The 17,937-nt window shown below is 45.1% G+C and overlaps 1 long non-coding RNA gene across 1 annotated transcript; it reads left to right on the forward strand.

Moving 5' to 3' along the window:
• Positions 1–1,381: 1,381 nt before the first annotated feature.
• Positions 1,382–9,975, forward strand: LOC121820229 (uncharacterized). The gene is made up of 2 exons (XR_006060715.1): positions 1,382–1,457; positions 9,866–9,975. It is a non-coding gene; the product is annotated as an uncharacterized LOC121820229 (long non-coding RNA).
• Positions 9,976–17,937: the final 7,962 nt, after the last annotated feature.

Here is a 17,937-nt window from a genome sequence, read left to right on the forward strand (position 1 = left end):
TCCAGGAGTCATGTATGGATGTGAGAGCTGGGTTATAAAGAAAGCTGAGCACAGAAGAACTGATGCTTTTGAACCGTGGTGTTAAGGAAGACTCTTGAGAGTCCCTTGGACTGCAAGGAGATCCAACCAGTCCATCCTAAAGGAAATCAGTCCTGAATATTCATGGGAAGGACTGATGCTGAAGCTGAAACTCCAATACTTTGGCCACCTGATTAGAAGAACTGACTCATTGGAAAATACCCTGATGCTGGGAAATATTGAAGGCGGGAGGAGAAGGGGACGGCAGAGGACGAGATGGTTGGATGGCATCACCAACTCAATGGACATGAGTTTGAGTAAGCTCTGGGAGTTGGTGATGGACAGGGAGGCCTGGTGTGCTGCAGTCCATGGGGTCACGAAGAGTCAGACACAACTGAGCGACTGAACTGAAGTGAAATGAACTAAATGACCTCATCTTAAGCTGACCGTCTGCAAAGACACTATCACTAAATGAGGTTACCGTGGCAGGTCCTGAGTTAGGACTTCAGCATCTTTTTGGGGAACACAACTCAATCCACAATACAGGGATTATCTTGTTCAGTGCTACAACGGCTATAGCACAGTTACGATTACAAACTGTGACACTGAGGCTTCGAAAGCTTTTTATTTTACCTTTGCCGAGCTCATCTGCTGCACAAATGGCAGAACCACGGTTTAAATCCAGACCTTTTGACTCAAGAGATCATGCTCTTGATCACCATGTGGCGTTTCAGGAGAAGCACGAGGCCGTCTCCTGACCTTTCAGCCGCTTGACCGTGGGTTAGGATCTGTGATCATCCAGCCTAATCACAGGAATGCTATTAATAGCTCCAAATGACTGAGTACCTTCTGTGCATATTTGCCTTATCTGATTTAATCCCCCCAAACAACTCCAGAAGTCAAATATTCTTTACCCCAGTTCGCAGATGAGCAAATTAAAGGTCAAAGAAACTGAGAACATTTGGCAAAGGCGGCAAAGAACTGAGCCAGGATTCAGCGGGTTCCCTTCCCCCTTCTAGATCCTGGAGATGTACTCCACTCCCCCCACCCCACTCTGTTTCGCTGTCTTTGATACAGAGCTCAGAGAACGTTAGGCTGTCAGTCAGTCGCATTAAAACAGAAGCCATCCAAGTAAATCTCACCATTGCTGTTTTTAAGAGCATGCACAAAGCAAATCTCGATTCCTAAGAATCTGAATCAGCCAGGGAAGGTACAGGAAAAGAGCAAATGTTTGTATGATTACTCCGGTAACCTTGCCTGTGTTATGTAAATATGTAATGACTAATCAGCCAGGGGCAGCCGAGGGATTTTTCTCAATGTGGGCAGTCTTCATTTGCGCGTGTTTGCCCAGCTCTGTTTGTGTAAAGGGAAAAGACATCTAACCATGTAGCATAATCGTGAACCAAAACAAAAGGAGAGAACAGTTCAGTCATGCTTAGGTGAGACATTTTAATCTTTCTTACATCTCTGTGTGTGTAATTTTGGGTTCATGGCAACTGGCAGACTATTTAGGACGGAAATGTATTGAGTGCAAAGAGAAGAGAGCCCTGGGCAGTGTGGCTGCATGCTGAGGAAGGAGGGTTGACGTTTGGCAAGTGTCAAACACCAATAACCATTGATTAGGAAGAGTGCTTGACGAAACAATATTAAGATTTTCCGGAAGCTGTTGACCATGACCAGTTTTCAGTTTTGTGACTTTCGCAAAAACAGAAAAGCCCAGATCCCGACTCCCTGGAGCTTTGCAGTCGCCAACTCTGTAAGAGCATCGGCAACTTTCTAGTGCCATCATGTGGCCACTGAGTGTCTTCCAGAATTCAGCGAGAGCCAAGCCGGGCAGGGAGACTGACTGATAGCTGTGTTGGGGGGCCTGTGAGAGCAGGGCTGGCTGGTCCTCTGTCTGATAGATGCAGCAAGAGCATGTGTGCTGGGGAAGGAAAAGTCAGGATGGAGAAGACCCCTGGAGGCAGAGCAGGGGTGGGCTGCTGGACGGCCACGTAGGCAGGCAGCAGCAGAGAGGAAATGTACCCAGAGTCAGGATACTTGCTGTCTTAGTCAGGATCGGATGAGGAACTTGAAAGAAACTTAAGCTTCAAGAGGAGGAAGTGGCGGTGGTGTTGATGGCAGTGGGGCTGATAGCGGTAGGGCGGCCCATCCTGTGGGCAGCTGAGGGAGGCAAGAGATGTGAAACAGAGCCTGCCACGGTTTCATAGGGTAACTTGGTTCCTCTGAGAGTTTGGGGTCCTTGCTCTATCTTAGTGAGAAACTATATTTGATTTCCTAGAAATGCAGTTGACCTCGTCAATGCAGCTGCTGGGCCTTTCATGTTAAAAATTCCAGTGGGTGAGTCAGAGAACCGAAGTATATCAATCAACTTTTGATTTGAGCTTTTTATATTACCTGCCCTTTCCCAGCCCCTTGGTTCTCAGTGATAATATTCTTGTTTTCTCCTGACACTCACTGTATCAGGCAGAGTCTCAGCAGGAATTAGATGGTACCCAAAGGAGTCATGTAAGAGACCAGTAATAGAGCTGTTGATGGAGATGTGCCTGGACTTCCATGCACCCATAATGCAGTGTAGCCATCATCCAATCCCCAAACACCAAGCCAATCTGGACTCTACTGCTACTGCTGCTGCCAAGTCACTTCAGTCGTGTCCGACTCTGTGTGACCCCATAGACGGCAGCCCACCAGGCTCCCCCGTCCCTGGGATTCTCCAGACAAGAACACTGGAGTGGGTTGCCATTTCCTTCTCCAATGCATGAAAGTGAAAAGTGAAAGTGAAGTCTCTCAGTCGTGTCCGACTCCTAGCGACCCCATGGACTGCAGCCCACCAGGCTCCTCTGTCCATGGGATTTTCCAGGCAAGAGTACTGGAGTGGGTTGCCATGGCCTTCTCCCTTATGTCCTATTCCCTTGACCTTTCTGAATAAGGTCAGATATGTAATTCCAGCCAGTCATGCCCTGTTTCCAAGTTGCTTTTTCTAACACTCTGTAAAACTGGCTCTTGTTTAAATTCCCTCAAGAAGAGTGTGCCACTGTTTTGGAGGCATTGCATTCCCCCTAGCCCACGGACTGCTTTCTCTTGAATACAGGACATCAAACTCACGACTAGAATGTTTTAGTTTTGTTGTTAGGAGGAGGCTGTTTCTGGATCTCTGGGCGCTCCAAAGCCAAGAAGGGTCACTCCACTCTGCCCCCAGTGGGAGCTGTGGCCTTAGTGGAGGAATTCAGCCACGGGCCAGCAGTGAGGATGCAGACAGAATAAATACCTAGCGTGAATGACTCTCCTCCTGCCTGTCATCCCCTGCCAGTGCTTCCTGGAGGCTAAACCCAACTGGAAGCCAGAGGGCAAGGGGAGCACTGGACAGGTCATCCTTAGACGTCAGCAGAGGAGTATGGGAAAAATATGCTGAGGACTGGATGCAGAGGAACCAACACGTTTACTAATATTGTGATGCTTATCTGTCTGCATGTGATAGTCCTTAAATCCTGCCCCTTAAATTCTCGGAAGAAATGCTAAGTGAATCAGACTGTAAATGTGTATGTCAACGACACAAACACAAGAGAAGGCACAGACAAAATAGAGGCATGTACTACCCATCTAGAGCGCCCCCCACAGGCCAAGGGCCACCACCCAGGAACTCAGCAGCTCAGCCCTCGGCTTTCCCATCCAGGAAACGGAACGGAGGCCATCTCCCAGCCCTGGCCACAGCTCTGTTAGCGAGGACCACAAAGGAAACAAACCATGCAAAGGACCCCCACGCCTCCCTTCTACACCACAAACCAGCAAAATCAGGAAGCAGAGCAATGAAAATCCCCATCCTACTAACAAATTGAGGATGTGCAAGTCTTCTGAGAGAAGAACGTAACCCTGGGAGTCTCGGGAGCGGATAACCAGCACCTGCACACACCTGCAGGGCGAGGCCGGCACCCTCAGAGGGTGGGTTTCCAGGCCCCCTGGAGGGAGGCAGGTGACTCCCCCTTATATGAAGCCTCCCTTAAGGTGGATGGCCTAGGCAGTGCGTGCTTAGTTGCTCGGTAGTGTCCGACTCTTTGCAACCCAATGGACTGTAGCCCACCAGGCTCTTCTGTGCATGGAGATTCTCCAGGCAAGAATACTGGAGTGGGTTGCCAAGCCCTCCTCCAAGGGATCTTCCCAACCCAGGGATCGAACCCAGGTCTCCTGCATTGCAGGTGGATTCTTTACCCTCTGAGCCAACAGGGAAGTCCAAGAATATTGGAGTGAGTAGCCTATCCCTTCTTCAGGGGATCTGCCCAACCCAGAAATCGAACCAAAGTCTCCTGCATTGCAGGCAGATTCTTTACCAGCTGAGCTACCTAGGGGGAAGCAATATTTTCTTGAGGGAAGAAACCAGCCCTTTCAATCCAGCTGTCTGCTCACAGCAAATCCAATCGAACAATCCTGTTATCAAAATATGCTCCCTCCCTCTTTTTAAATTGTGGTAAAATACACATAAAATTTATCATATAATCATTTTTAAGTGTATAGTGCATGAGTGTTAAGTACATTTACTTGTTGTAATAATCTCCAGAACTCCATCTATCTTGTAAAACTGAACTCTATACCCATTAAACAACTCCCCTCTGCCCCCTTCCCTCAGCCTCTGGCAGCCAGGCTTCTACTTCCTGTCTCGAGGGATTTGACTGCTCTAGATCCCTCATATAAGTGGGATCATACAGTGTTTGTCCTTATGTGATCCACGTATTTCTGTTAGCAAAATGTCCCCAGGTTCATCCATGTTATAGTATGTGCATGCATGCAAAATCGTGTCTGATTCTTTTGAGATCCCATGGACTATAGCCTGCTAGGCTCCACTGTCCATGGGATTTTCCAGGCAAGAATACTAGAGTGGGGTACCATTCCATTCTCCAGGGGATCTTCCCGACCCAGGGGTCAAATCCACATCTACATCTCCTGCATTGGAAGGTAGATTCTTGACCACTGAGCCACCTGGGAAGCCTCATCTGTGTTGTACTGTAAGTCAGAATTTCCTTGTGTTCTAAGGCTGGATAACAGCCCATTGTTTATATATATACAGTCCACATTTTACTTATCTATTCATCCATCAGTGAACATTATGGCTGCTTTCACCTTTTAGCCATTGTAATGCTGCTATAAGTACAGGTGTATGAATATCACTTTGAGACTTTGCTTTCAATACTTTTGAGTATATAGCCAGAAATGAGCTATCTACACACCTCTTTTTTATTCACCTTCATGTCAGTTGTTTCAGAGGCTGTGTTGAGGGAAGGGCTGAGGATTGAAAGTCATAAATCTGGGTTTTCAGTTTCCATTCTAACTCCGTGTGCTATGCTGTGCTTAGTTGCTCAGTCATGTCAGAGTCTGGGACCACATGGACTGTGGCCTACTAGGTCCCTCTGTCCATGGGATTCTTCAGGCGAGAATACTGGAGTGAGTTGCTATGCCCTCCTCCAGGGGATCTTCCCAACCCAGGGATCGAACCCAGGTCTCCCGCATTGTGGGTGGATTCTTTACCAAATGAGCCACCAGGAAAGCCCATACTAACCTCCTACTTACTATATAACCTTGAGTATGTTTCTTAACATCTCTGAAACCTGTGGGTTTTTTTTTTCATACAACTGGAAATATATCACCCACAGTATTAGTTTCTCATGGATACCATAACCAAGTACTGTAAACTAGGTTTTAACTGCCTTAAAACCACAAGCATGTATTCTTTCTTCATTCTGGATGCTATAATGTCCAAAGCAAGGTGTCAGCAAAGCTGGTTCCTTCCTGGTAGCTCAGAGGGAGAGTGTGTTCCATGTCTGTCCCCTAGCTCCTGTGGTTGCTCGCAGTCCTGGCCTCCCTGACTTCCGGCTGTGTCCATTGTCACATGGCTCCTTTATCACACGGCTGTCTTGCTTCGTGTGTCTGTGTCTTTACACGACATTTTCTCCTCTCTGTGTGTCTAAATTTCCCCCATTTTACAAGGATACCAGTCACTGGATTAGGGCCCATTCTAATCCAGTATGACATCATCTTAAATTGATTATATCTGCAAAGACCCTACTTCCCTGGTGGCTCAGATGGTAAAGCATCTGCCTACAGTGCGGGAGACCTGGGTTCGATCCCTGGGTCAGGAAGATCCTCTGGAGAAGGAAATGGCAACCCACTCCAGTACTCTTGCCTGGAAAATCCCATGGACAGAGGAGCCTAGTAGGCTACAGTCCATGGGGTCGCAAAGAGTCAGACACGACTGAGCGACTTCACTTCACAGGTACTAGGACTTCCCTGGTGGGTCAGACAGTAAAGAGTCTGCCTGCAATGTGGGAGACCTGGGTCTGATCCCTGGGCAGGAAGATCCCCTGGGAAGGAAAATGGCAACCCACTCAAATATTCTTGCCTAGAAAATCCCATGGATGGAGTTGCCTGGCAGGGTACAGTCCATGGGATTGCAAAGAGCTGAATACAACTGAGCGACTTTCACATACATATATACATACACAAATATACAGGTACTAGGGCCAGGACTTCAACATTACCTTCAGGAAGACAATTCAACCCTCAACAGCTAGCCTCCAGGATCTCTGTGAGCATTCAGTGCATTTTGTAAATGCTGAAGAATCATACTGGGTGGGAGTATCATGTCTAAGCTGAGGTTTAGCTTGTGTGCCTTCTGACTGTAAGGAGCTCCTTCTCCCTTTGCCTCTTGGTCTGGACTGCTGAGTTCATTCTTGCTTATTGAATGCCCCTCTGGTTCTAACTGGGACTGCCTTCGCTATGTGTTGTTAAATGTTCAATGTCATTTTCATCCCTAAGAGAAGGAAGAACATTAAGGGTGGACTTCAGGAGATCAAATCTTGTCTTCACACTTTGTATTTTTTGTATCTTTGGATCTCTGAAGAGTACATTCTCTGCTGCTTTGCATTACCCACCTTGTCCCAAAGGACAGGCAAAAATGTTGTGCTTGGACGCTCTTGGGAAGCAAGACTATAGGGACTGCAAGGTCATCATGTCCTTCCCTGGCTTATCTAATTGTCACCACCTCCTTAAATACTGCACACCAGAGGAGCTTAGGCTGCCTAGCTGAAATATTATCTTCAGATGTTTGTCTGTGTCCTCTGCAATGTTCTTCAAGCTGAGACACACAAAACAGATTTACTGAGAGAGGGAACAGAGATTATTCACTCTCGGTACTTTAAATAACTATATTGCTGCTAAACAGCTTACTTACCCCTGAAACTTGTTCTCTAGAGGAATAACCATTTTCCAACATATGAAAATCAGCAATTCTAGAAGTACAATTAAGGGATGATTATTTGTGTTTATAAAGGATTTGTTATGTGATTCCTTAAATGAGACTATGAAAATAATTCCTTAACTGAAACTATACTAGCCGTAATAACAGCCGAGCGCCAAAGAATTGATGCTTTCGAACTGGAGAAGACTCTTGAGAATCCCCTGGATGGCAAACAGATCAAACCAGGTAACTCTAAAGGAAATAAACCCTGAATATTCACTGGACTGACACTGAAGCTGAAGCTCCAGTACTTTGGCCACCTGATGTGAAGAGCCAAATCATTGGAAAAAACCCTGATGCTGGGAAAGACTGAGGGCAGGAGAAGAGGGTGACAGAGGATCATATGGTTGGATGGCCTCAACGACTCAATGGACGTGAGTTTGAGCAAACTCTGGGAGATGGTAAAGGGCAAAAAGCCTGGCATGCTGTGCAGTCCATGGGCTCGCAAAGAGTCAGACACGACTGAGCAACTGAACAACCAGCCATAATAATAATAAAAGATTTCACTTAAAATTTTTCTGAGCTCATCTACTGAAAAAAGGGGCTACTGATATATCTATCCATAGACAATTCCAGATATGCAAGTCTGGGGTCCTGAGCCAGACTTCTAAAGGAGTTCAGCTGATCTCCCTCATTCAACAGCTCAGCTGCCCTACAATCAGGGCCCACCCCACACCTGACTGTCGAAACTGCAGCAGACAGCAATTTCGACAGACACGGTGACACAAACTCCTCAGCTGCCTGGACAGGTCCACCTGGCAATTTACTTACAGAGGCAGTTTTGCTTTAAGATCAACACCAGGGCAATTTGACTAGGTAGGTTGCTAAATCCTAAGGCGACAAGCATACTGAGTCACTTCAGTCATGTCCGACTCTTTGCAACCCTATGGACTGTAGCCCGCCAGGTTTCTCTGTCCATGGGATTCTCAGGGAAGAATACTGGAGTGGGTTGCCATGCCTTCCTCCAGAGAACCTTCCCAAACCAGGAATCAAACCCACATCTCTTACGTCTCCTGTATTGGCAGACAAGTTCTTTCCACTAGCGTCACATGCGAAGCCCTAAAGCAAAGTCAGAATTTTAAAGTGTGTTTTTCATGCTCTCTGGGTCTAGTTGGCTTTAACATGCCATGCTTTCTAGTGAAAGAACGAGAGCAATACCCCGCAGGAACAAACCACGCTGGGAATCAGAGCCACAAACGGCCACATTTTCCTCTGACCCTGTCACCCACCTGAAGTCAGGTGAAGCCCTGGCTTTTACACATTGAGACAGACAGAACATCGGGGTAGCTTATCTCCAGTTGTAAAAGCTTGCTGAATGCTACTAATAGCATATGTAATTTCTCTGGGAAGCCTAGGGAGGAGTTTTCCATTCATTACCTAGTGAATCAATTCTAGCTTTAATAGAAAGGACACGGGCTGCAGTCCGCAATGCACAAGGAAGTACCGCATGGAAATCCTAGCAGGGTTTGATGCCAGGGTTTTGAAAACGAAAGAGAGGCCCTTCCTCACCTCCCTTTCACCCATTTCCCTGTTTGGAGTCTGGGAAAGGAGACTCAGCTCCCAGCAGAGGCAGCGTCTGTTCTCCGGCCGGTGCCCCTGAAAACCGATATCGCCGCTCGGGGAACAGAGGCCAACCAGCCACTGAAAGGCGCGGACAAGATGATGCAATTACAAGGACTGAAGGAAAGCAGAGAGTAGGGTTCAGACAGGGGCTGAGAAAGGAAGAAAGATGTGCACTGTGAGTCCAGGAGAGTGGACAGTGTGGATTGCGGGCCTCTCGTGGTTTTGTCTTTCAAAGACGTCCCTCCTGAAATTCATTTGTCTGCTTCTCCCAGGGGCCTTCCCAGAGGCCGGGGAAAATGAAGAATCTTGTTTACTGGAGAAGCAAATCTGACCAGAGGACCCATGAGTGTGGTGTATGGCAAGCAATAAAGACATGGGGCTGGGGGACTTCCCTGGTGGTCCAGTGGCTAAGACTCCACCCTCCTGATGCAGGAAACCTGGGTTCAATCCCTGGTCAGGGAACTAGATCCCACATGCCACAACTAAGACCCATGACGGCCAAAAAAAAAAATAGACACGGGCCCAGAAAGTTTATTTTCCTGCCCTCTATCTCAGTGTACCTTTCCACTGTCAGCTCCCATCCCTTGTCACACCGGGAACAACTCATGAGGGCAAATGGACCTGTTTTCCATTGGATAACAGCCTTGACTTCTGGCACCACTCTAGTCGCCATCCTCCATCTCAAGCCCTTCTCATCCACATACTTGAAACCACTCTCTGCTGCTGGCCCTTATACCCTCTCACTCACAGGAGCTGAGGATCCAAATCAAACTTGCCTGCAAAGTGCAGCCAAGGACCCTGCCGGGCATGCGGCAGGCCCAGACCTCACTCCCACCTCTTACAACGTGTGCATCTGAAGCGGGTAACTTTTCACTTGCTGCTACTGAGTTGGCAGTTTCTTACTTGGAATCAGGAAACCAGAGTCATTTTCTTGAAGGGAGAAAAAAAGAGAACTTGAACTTCACCTTTTTTTAACTTAACCTTTTATTTCTTTTTCAGAGCTGCTCTTCTGACACAGCCATGGGAAAGATTCGTAAAATTACAGCCTGGTCCCTGATGAAGAAATGCCAATAAATCTCCCGGGGTGTTTTTCTCATCCCTTAATAGCAGCATTGCGGGAAAGTGTAATTCTTTAAGGAATTGGTTAGAATTGCTTCCCCCTTAAGGAAACAAGTTCCAGAACTTTTCTTAATCAACTGAATCTTTTCCTACCTCTGTGCTGTAAAATGTGTCAGGGCATATTTTTTGTGTGTGTTAGTCGCTCAGTTGGGTCTGACTCTTTGTGACCCTACGGACTGTAGCCCTCCAGGCTCCTCTGTCCATGGGATTCTCCAGGCAAGAATACTAGAATTGCCATTCCCTTCTCCAGGGGATCTTCCCAACCTAGGGATTGAACCTGGGTCTTCTGCCTTGCACGCAGATTCTTTACCACCTGAGCCACCATCAGGGTACATTCTTGAGAGTGTTGTTTTCCCCCACTAGTAACCCTGTAGGAAGGACATTGTGCTTGAGAGACCGCTCACAGTTAAAGATTTCCGGATACTGTCAGGAATAGTCTGAGAGCAGCAAGGCAGCGGAGATAACTAGGAACCACCCGCTCAGCCCTCCTCCCCAGCTGCACGGGCAAGGCCTGGGGTTTTGACACTAGATCCTCTTGTAAAGAGGGAACCTCCACGATTCTCTAAACCTCTCAGACACAGGAAAAAGGGACTGAACCAGCGTGGCTGTCCCTGTGATTCCCTTTACTGTTCCATAACACCCTGGGGACGTCACCAAAAAGAGAGATGAGAAAACGTGATTCCACGTCATGACTTGGGCAGACTGCAACTGCACTGGGGAGTGGGGTCAGCAGAATAATGATCACTGCCAAAGGTGTCCACGTGCTGACCCCCAGCACCTTATGTGATAGAAGGGACTTCTCAAGTGTAATTAAGTGAAGGATCTTCAGATGGAGCCACTGAGATGCATTTCAGGTTTCTGACCTCCAGAACTGAAGGTAACGAAGGCGTGGTGTTTTACGCCTCTGAGTTTGTGGTAATTTGTTACAGCAACCATAGTAAACTAATACTGGGGAAAAGCTGAAAACCAGTATTCTCTAGAAATCTGTGAACTGGAGATCCCAAGGTAACCATTCACATTTGGGTAGTTTACATATCTTGTCTGGACTCTATAACAACCTCAGTAGAATGCAAGCCATTTTACTAGCAAAAAAGCTGTAAGAGGTCAAATTCTGTGTTTTGTTCACTGCTATGTCCTCAGCATCCAGAGAAGTGTCTAGTTCAATATATGCTGAATGTATTACTCAGTAAACATCACTCTAGGCCAATCAGGTAGAATTATGTAATCCGCAGGTAACTTAAACAGTAACCTTGTTTAGAAATGACTTCACAGGTTGAGACTTCCCAGTGGTCAAGATTCCAAGCTTCCAATGCAGGGGGTCACGGTTCAATCCCTAGTCAGGGAACTAGATCCCACATGCTTCAGCTAAGACCCGGTGCAGCTAAACATGTATATATTGAACATGGAAAGAATTGACTAGTATGTTTATCTCTACTCTCCCCATTCTTTTCCAAACCACCATCCTCCCCAGCTGCTTCACTAATCTTGCCTCAGCCACCTCTTAGCGTTAGCCTCTCAGTCGCATCCAACTCTTTGCGACTGCATGGACTGAAGCCTGCCAAGCTCCTTTGTCTATGGGATTCTCCAAGCAAGAGTACTGGAGTGGGTTGCCATTCCCTTCTCCAAGGGATCTTCCCAACTCAGGGATAGAGCCTGGTCTGTTGCTTTGCAGGCAGATTCTTTATCGTCTGATCCACCAGGGACGTCCATGCTCCTCTCTCAATACTTGGCCATATTCTAGACTAAGGGATTTTTTGAAAACACGCTGGAGTGTCCTTTACTCTCCCCGCTTCCCACCAGGCACTGGAATAGAGAACAGAATCTCCAGCAGCCTGGCAGCTCCCTACTCTTGCCCCTGCATGCCTGCCCAGGCTCACCAGACATCACTCCTGCCGAGTCTCTCTCTGACCAGTCAGAAGTTCAGCGTGCCCAGTCCCTCCGGCCTCAGGGGCTGTACTCAGGCTGGTCCCTGAGTCTTAAGTGTTCCCTCCCCCACACTGCCCCCAGCCTGCTCCTAGGTAACTCCTGCTCATCCTGCATTTTTGTTATCATTTCCAGGAAGCCTTCTGCAACCTACACCACCAGATTCATTGTTCGCTCCTCACCCCGCCCACACGCTCTCACAGCATCCCACATTTTCCTTCATAGCATGTATCTCTGACTTCTCAACACCTAGCTGCAGATTTGCAAGTAGGAAAGCAAGGCACCTTTGTGGCACAGATGAATTTCCTGAAGGTAAGTGATTTCCCTAAAGTCACACAGCTTGAAGTGCTGGAGCTAGGAACAGACACAGGTGTTCCGACTTCCACACCTTTCCACGACTCCACATGGCCTCGCAAAAAAAACAGGAAAGTGATACCCAGACCAGTGCAGAGAGTGCTCCAGAGCGGAAGTACAGAAAAGGACTCAGACAAGTCAGTCTGGCATATGGACGGTAGGCACGAGCCTCTGGCTTTGAGCACAGTGTTTCCTAGTCTAGGAAGAGCAGAAGCAGGGTTTCCCACAAACCTCTGACAGATTACTTAGAAAACAGCAAGAGTTCACCAGAATTTACAATCAAATTTGTGCATGAGGACAAGAAGACTATCAAAGTGAGTTAGCAAATCGTGAATCCCATAGTGGTATCCGCCAAAAAAAAACTGCTGTGTCTCCATAAAATTTATATGTTGAAGCCCCAACCCTCAGTATGACTGTATTTGGAGATAGGACTATTAAGACATAATTATCTACTTTCTACTTATTTGCACAACCCCATGGTACCCATCATATCGTAGGTTCACAACTTTTTAATAACAGAATCATTTCGCAAACACTCCTAAATAGTAACTGCTAAAATGAACTGAAACTTTCCAAGTCAATGGAAAAAAACAAGACAAGGTTGCATGAGGTCATCAGGGTGGGGTTCTAACCTGATAGGATTGGTAGCCTGAAGATAAAGAGACAGGAAGGACCATGTGAGGACAGGTGACCATTTGCAAGCAGGAAGAGCTCTCTCCGCAGAAGCCAACCATGCTGGCACCCTGATCTCAGACTTCTCACCTCCAAAACTGTGAGAAAATGTAATTCTGTTGTGCGAGCCACCCTATCTATTGGATTTATTTATTTATTTTTTGTGGCAGTCCAAGCAGACTAAGACAACGCACAAATGTTTATAGCATTAATTTAAATTGTGCAGTGGTTCCGGATAAGAAGATTACAGCAAAATTAATTTCTGTTAAGAGGGTTATAGTAGATATCTGCTGTTTGCCAGCTCAGCATCAGTACCCCCCATTCTTTTAGTAACAGCACCTGATTTTACTTTGGGAACTACTGAATCTTTTCCCACTACCACCCCAAACTTTTGACTGCAGCAGCCTGAGCAGAATTGTCAATTATGCCATACTTTCTACGGCCAAGACGTGGCCCAGACCAGATTATCACAGAAATGTGAAAATTGAGCACAGTGACATAAGGACTGAAATATATTGGAGCTAAATTTTTTTTTAATTGTGTTATTTATTTTTGGCGGTGCTGGGTCTTCGTTGCTCCCTGGGCTACTCTCTAGCTGCTGTGCACGAGCTACTCACTGTGGTGCCTTCTCGTTGCAGAGCACGGGCTGCAGGGTGCGTGGGCTTCAGTAACTGAGGCAAGTGGGCTCTAGAGCACAGCTTCAGTAGCTTTGGTGCACGGGCTTAGTTGCCCCGCTGCATGTGAGATCTTCCCAGATCAGGAATTGAGCCTGTGTCTCCTGCATTGACAGGTGGATTCTTCACCACTGAACCACCAGAGAAGACCTGGAGCTAATCTGTTTTGATGACAGTACCTAGGGAAAAATACTGCCTAATAGTTTCTGCTGTCTAGATTCTTGGAGCTACACTGAATCCTGCCATTTCCAAAGTCTGCTTGGTCAATTATGTCTTCACTTTGGTGACACCCCATATCCTCACAATAAATTACTTTCTAGTTTTAACCAGTCAGCATTGGTTTTGGTTGCTTGCAACCATGAAACTCTGACAGATACGTGGGTCTGTCAAATCTGTGCTGTTGATCTTATCTGAATGCCAGTGAATTATTTTTGTATAATTATGCAACTAAAATGCATACACTTTGAAAGCTACTCATGGTTTGGAAAGAATGTTATTTTAAAAAAAGAGTTTAGTGATTAACGTACTATAGAAAAATGTACTATGTTTCTGGAAATATTCTTCTGATTTTTTTTTTAATGAACAAGAGTACCCTAATATTTAGGGCCATCTGGGTAACTCATCTGGAGTTGATGAAATGTTTATTCTGAAGTATTTACAAAACAGTGAGAATAAAGAGGGTCATATATGCTTGGTTTTTTTTTTTTTTTTCTTTTTTTCCTCTTATCTCTGGCTGTGCTGGGTCTTCACTGCTGTGCGTGGGCTTTCTCTAGTTGCAGTGAGTGGGGGCTACTCTTTGTGGCTCTGCTTGGGCTTCTCACTGTGGTGGGTTCTGTTGTTGCAGAGTACAGGATCTAGGCACTTGGGTTTCAGTAGCTGCAGCACTTCGGCTCAGTAGGTGTCACACAGGGACTTAGTTGCTCCGAGGCACGTGGAATCTTCTCAGACCAAGGACTGAACTCATCCCCTGCACTGGCAGGCAGATTCTTACCCACTAAGCCACCAGGGAAGTCCAAGTCACATATGTATATACATTTTAAAATTAAAATGCTGTGATGTCACAGACCTGAGGAATAAAAGAATCCACCTAGGACATCAATTTTAGTCAAATTCTAATTTTTCTTTTGCATGAAGTTGAATTTGGGCTTATTATTCTCAGTCTATTTCAGTGTTCTCCTGAAAACCCACATCAAAGATGTGGAGCCAGACAATGAATCAGAGGGAGCTCTGGGGGCAAATTACCATGACTTTTGTGGTAACATTTGCGAATTGAGGAAACTTGGTCCTCCTTGAAGGGCTTGATGCATTTATACTTTTCTCTTTTGATAAAGAGGCATGGAGGATGGGGAGATGCTTGATGTGTAATGATGAATATTTAAGAACAATTTGTTTGCTCACTGAAATAGCCCTGACATTTAAAATTATTTTTTAAGAACACTTTAATTTGCATTTTTATTGTGAAACATGTCCTTTTTACAAAAGGACTGTATAAAATGTATCAGTAGAATTTAAAGAACCATGGCCTTTGAGAGGTGGGACAATACCAAAACCCCCTTTTGAATTACTTCCTGATCCCCTTCCCACAGAAGTAGCCACCAGTCTATATTTTATATTGTCCATTCATTCTCTTGTTCTCTTGATAGTTTCATCTCATATGTATGGTCTCTAAAGAATATATTGAGCATATTCCTTATGACTTGTATCTTTTGTTCAATATTGTTTTTAGATTACTTAAAATTGAAGCATGTACCTTAGTTCATTCATTTTAAATTCAGTTCAGTTCAGTCACTCAGTCATGTCTGACTCTTTGCAACCCCATGAATCACAGCAAGCCAGGCCTCCCTGTCCATCACCAACTCCCGGAGTTCACTCAGACTCATGTCCAACAAGTCGGTGATGCCATCCAGCCATCTCATCCTCTGTCATCCTCTTCTCCTCCTGCCCCCAATCGCTCCTTGCATCAGGGTCTTTTCCAATGAATCAACTCTTCACATGAGGTGCCAAAGTATTGGAGTTTCAGCTTTAGCATCAGTCCTTCCAATGAACACCCAGGACTGATCTCCCTTAGAATGGACTGGTTGGATCTCCTTGCAGTCCAAGAGACTCTCAAGAGTCTTCTCCAACACCACAGTTCAAAAGCATCAATTCTTCGACACTCAGCTTTCTTCACAGTCCAACTCTCACATCCATACATGACCACTGGAAAAACCATAGCCTTGACTAGACGGAACTTTGTTGACAAAGTATTGTTACTACTTTTGAATATGCTATCTAGGTTGGTCATAACTTTGCATCCAAGGAGTAAGCATCTTTTAATTTCATGGCTGCAATCACCATCTGCAGTGATTTTGGAGCCCCCCAAAATAAAGTCTGACACTGTTTCCACTGTTTCCCCATCTATTTCCCATGAAGTGATGCCATGATCTTAGTTTTCTGAATGTTGAGCTTTAGGCCAACTTTTTCACTCTCCTCTTTCACTTTCATCAAGAGGGTCTTTAGTTCCTCTTCACTTATTACTATATCATTTTCTGCTTGATAAGTAACCATAATTTGTTTATCCTTTTATGGATTCTTTATAAATGTCTGGTCTTAAAAGTAGACTTCTGTGAACATGTTTTTCTATTGCATATGTGCAAAACTGTCTTTAAAGTACATACTGGGAATGGAATTGCTAGATCACAGGTTGCACAGAAGTTCAACTCTCCTAGGAAATCCAAATATTTTTGACATGTTTGTGCCAGTTTATATTCCCATGTGCGAGCAGGTGACAGTCTTTGATGCTCTAAACCCTTGGACTGAGAGAGACAGCATGGCTCAATGGCCCTAGTTCTTCTCTCTCACCAGTAGGATAAGAGGATAGGGGACACACAGGACATGATTAACTTTTCAGTCTTGAATCTTCCCCATGTGATCCTAGTGAGCATAACTGTGTCTTTTTTATGACAGAGAGTGATAGACTTAAAATTTTGTCAGTCTGTTAAATGTGCAATGGTAACCATAGTTACTTGTACCTAAGACGGTTCTCAATGAATCTTGACTCTCAATATTCTCCTCCTGATACACTGTACTCCCACGATAAATACAGCTGATCTCTGTAAACACCAAGATATTGCAAAAAATGGGGGATTATGATTTCTGAGGAAAGATCACAAAGGAAATCACTGTTTGGCTTCCCTTTCTTTTAGATCATTTTCTCTGAGAGAAGCCAGCTGCCATATTGTAAGGATGCTCAAGCAGTTTCTCCCCATGGCAACAGCCAACATCAGTTTGCTAGCCATGTGTGTGAGCCATCTTGGAAGTAGACCTTCTAGTCCCAGTCAAGCCTTTAGAAGACTACAGCTCAGCTACTTTCTTTTTTTTTTCTTTTATTATGCATTTTATTTTCACATAAATTAACATCCTAGAAAAATTAAAATAGAAACACTAAATACAGTATTGCACATAGCAATCTCTGATAAATGCCCCATTATATCATTGAAGTTCATATACACATGGAGGGACTAAATGAGACAGGAAGATAGCAGAACAGCAACCCGAGAGCCACTGCTGTGTCTGTGCACATCAACTACAGACTGAAAGGTAAGGACAGTATTTTACACAAATAGAAACATAGTTACAATTTAGATTTTCTTTTTAAGTTACTTCCGTAATTGGTTTGCAATAGCAACAGATTCTCCCCTTTATTCATAGCCATACCTCAAGACATATCATTTTTAAAAATCTATTAATGTTAGACAAAGCCATCACAATGCTTCAGGAGTGACTTAAAGAAAACCCCAATCAGGTCACAATACTCAGACAGGTGGGTTTGATGAACAAGTCCTAGGTAGATATCAATCCATCTAAAAGTTACTCTTTTTTTTTTTTTTTTTTTTTTTGCCAACAAACAGTCATGTTTGGCAATTTTATGAGGATCATTTAAATCTTTTTTAAATGCTCCTCTCTTTTTAAAATTGGCATATGGTTAATCTACAATGTTGTGTAAGTTTTGGATGTACAACACAGTGATTCATAACTTTTTAAGGTTGCACTCCATTCATGGTTATTATAAAATATTGGCTATATTCCCTGGCTGTATGATATCCTTGTCTCATTAACTTCTTGAGTCTGACCTCATGACACATCCTAAGCAAGTATCACCTAGCTAAGCCACTCTCAAATTCCTCACCCACAGAAACTTTGAGATAATAAGTGTTTACTAAGTTTAGAGGCAAAGGAAAATGTAACTCACATGGCTTATTTTGGTTTTGATTTGTATTTCCCTATTCAGCTCAGTTCATTCACTCAGTCACGTCCGACTCTTTGCAACCCCATGAACTGCAGCATGCC

Source organism: Ovis aries, chromosome 8 (assembly GCF_016772045.2).
Source record: "Ovis aries strain OAR_USU_Benz2616 breed Rambouillet chromosome 8, ARS-UI_Ramb_v3.0, whole genome shotgun sequence".
NCBI classification, from domain to species: Eukaryota; Metazoa; Chordata; class Mammalia; order Artiodactyla; family Bovidae; genus Ovis; species Ovis aries.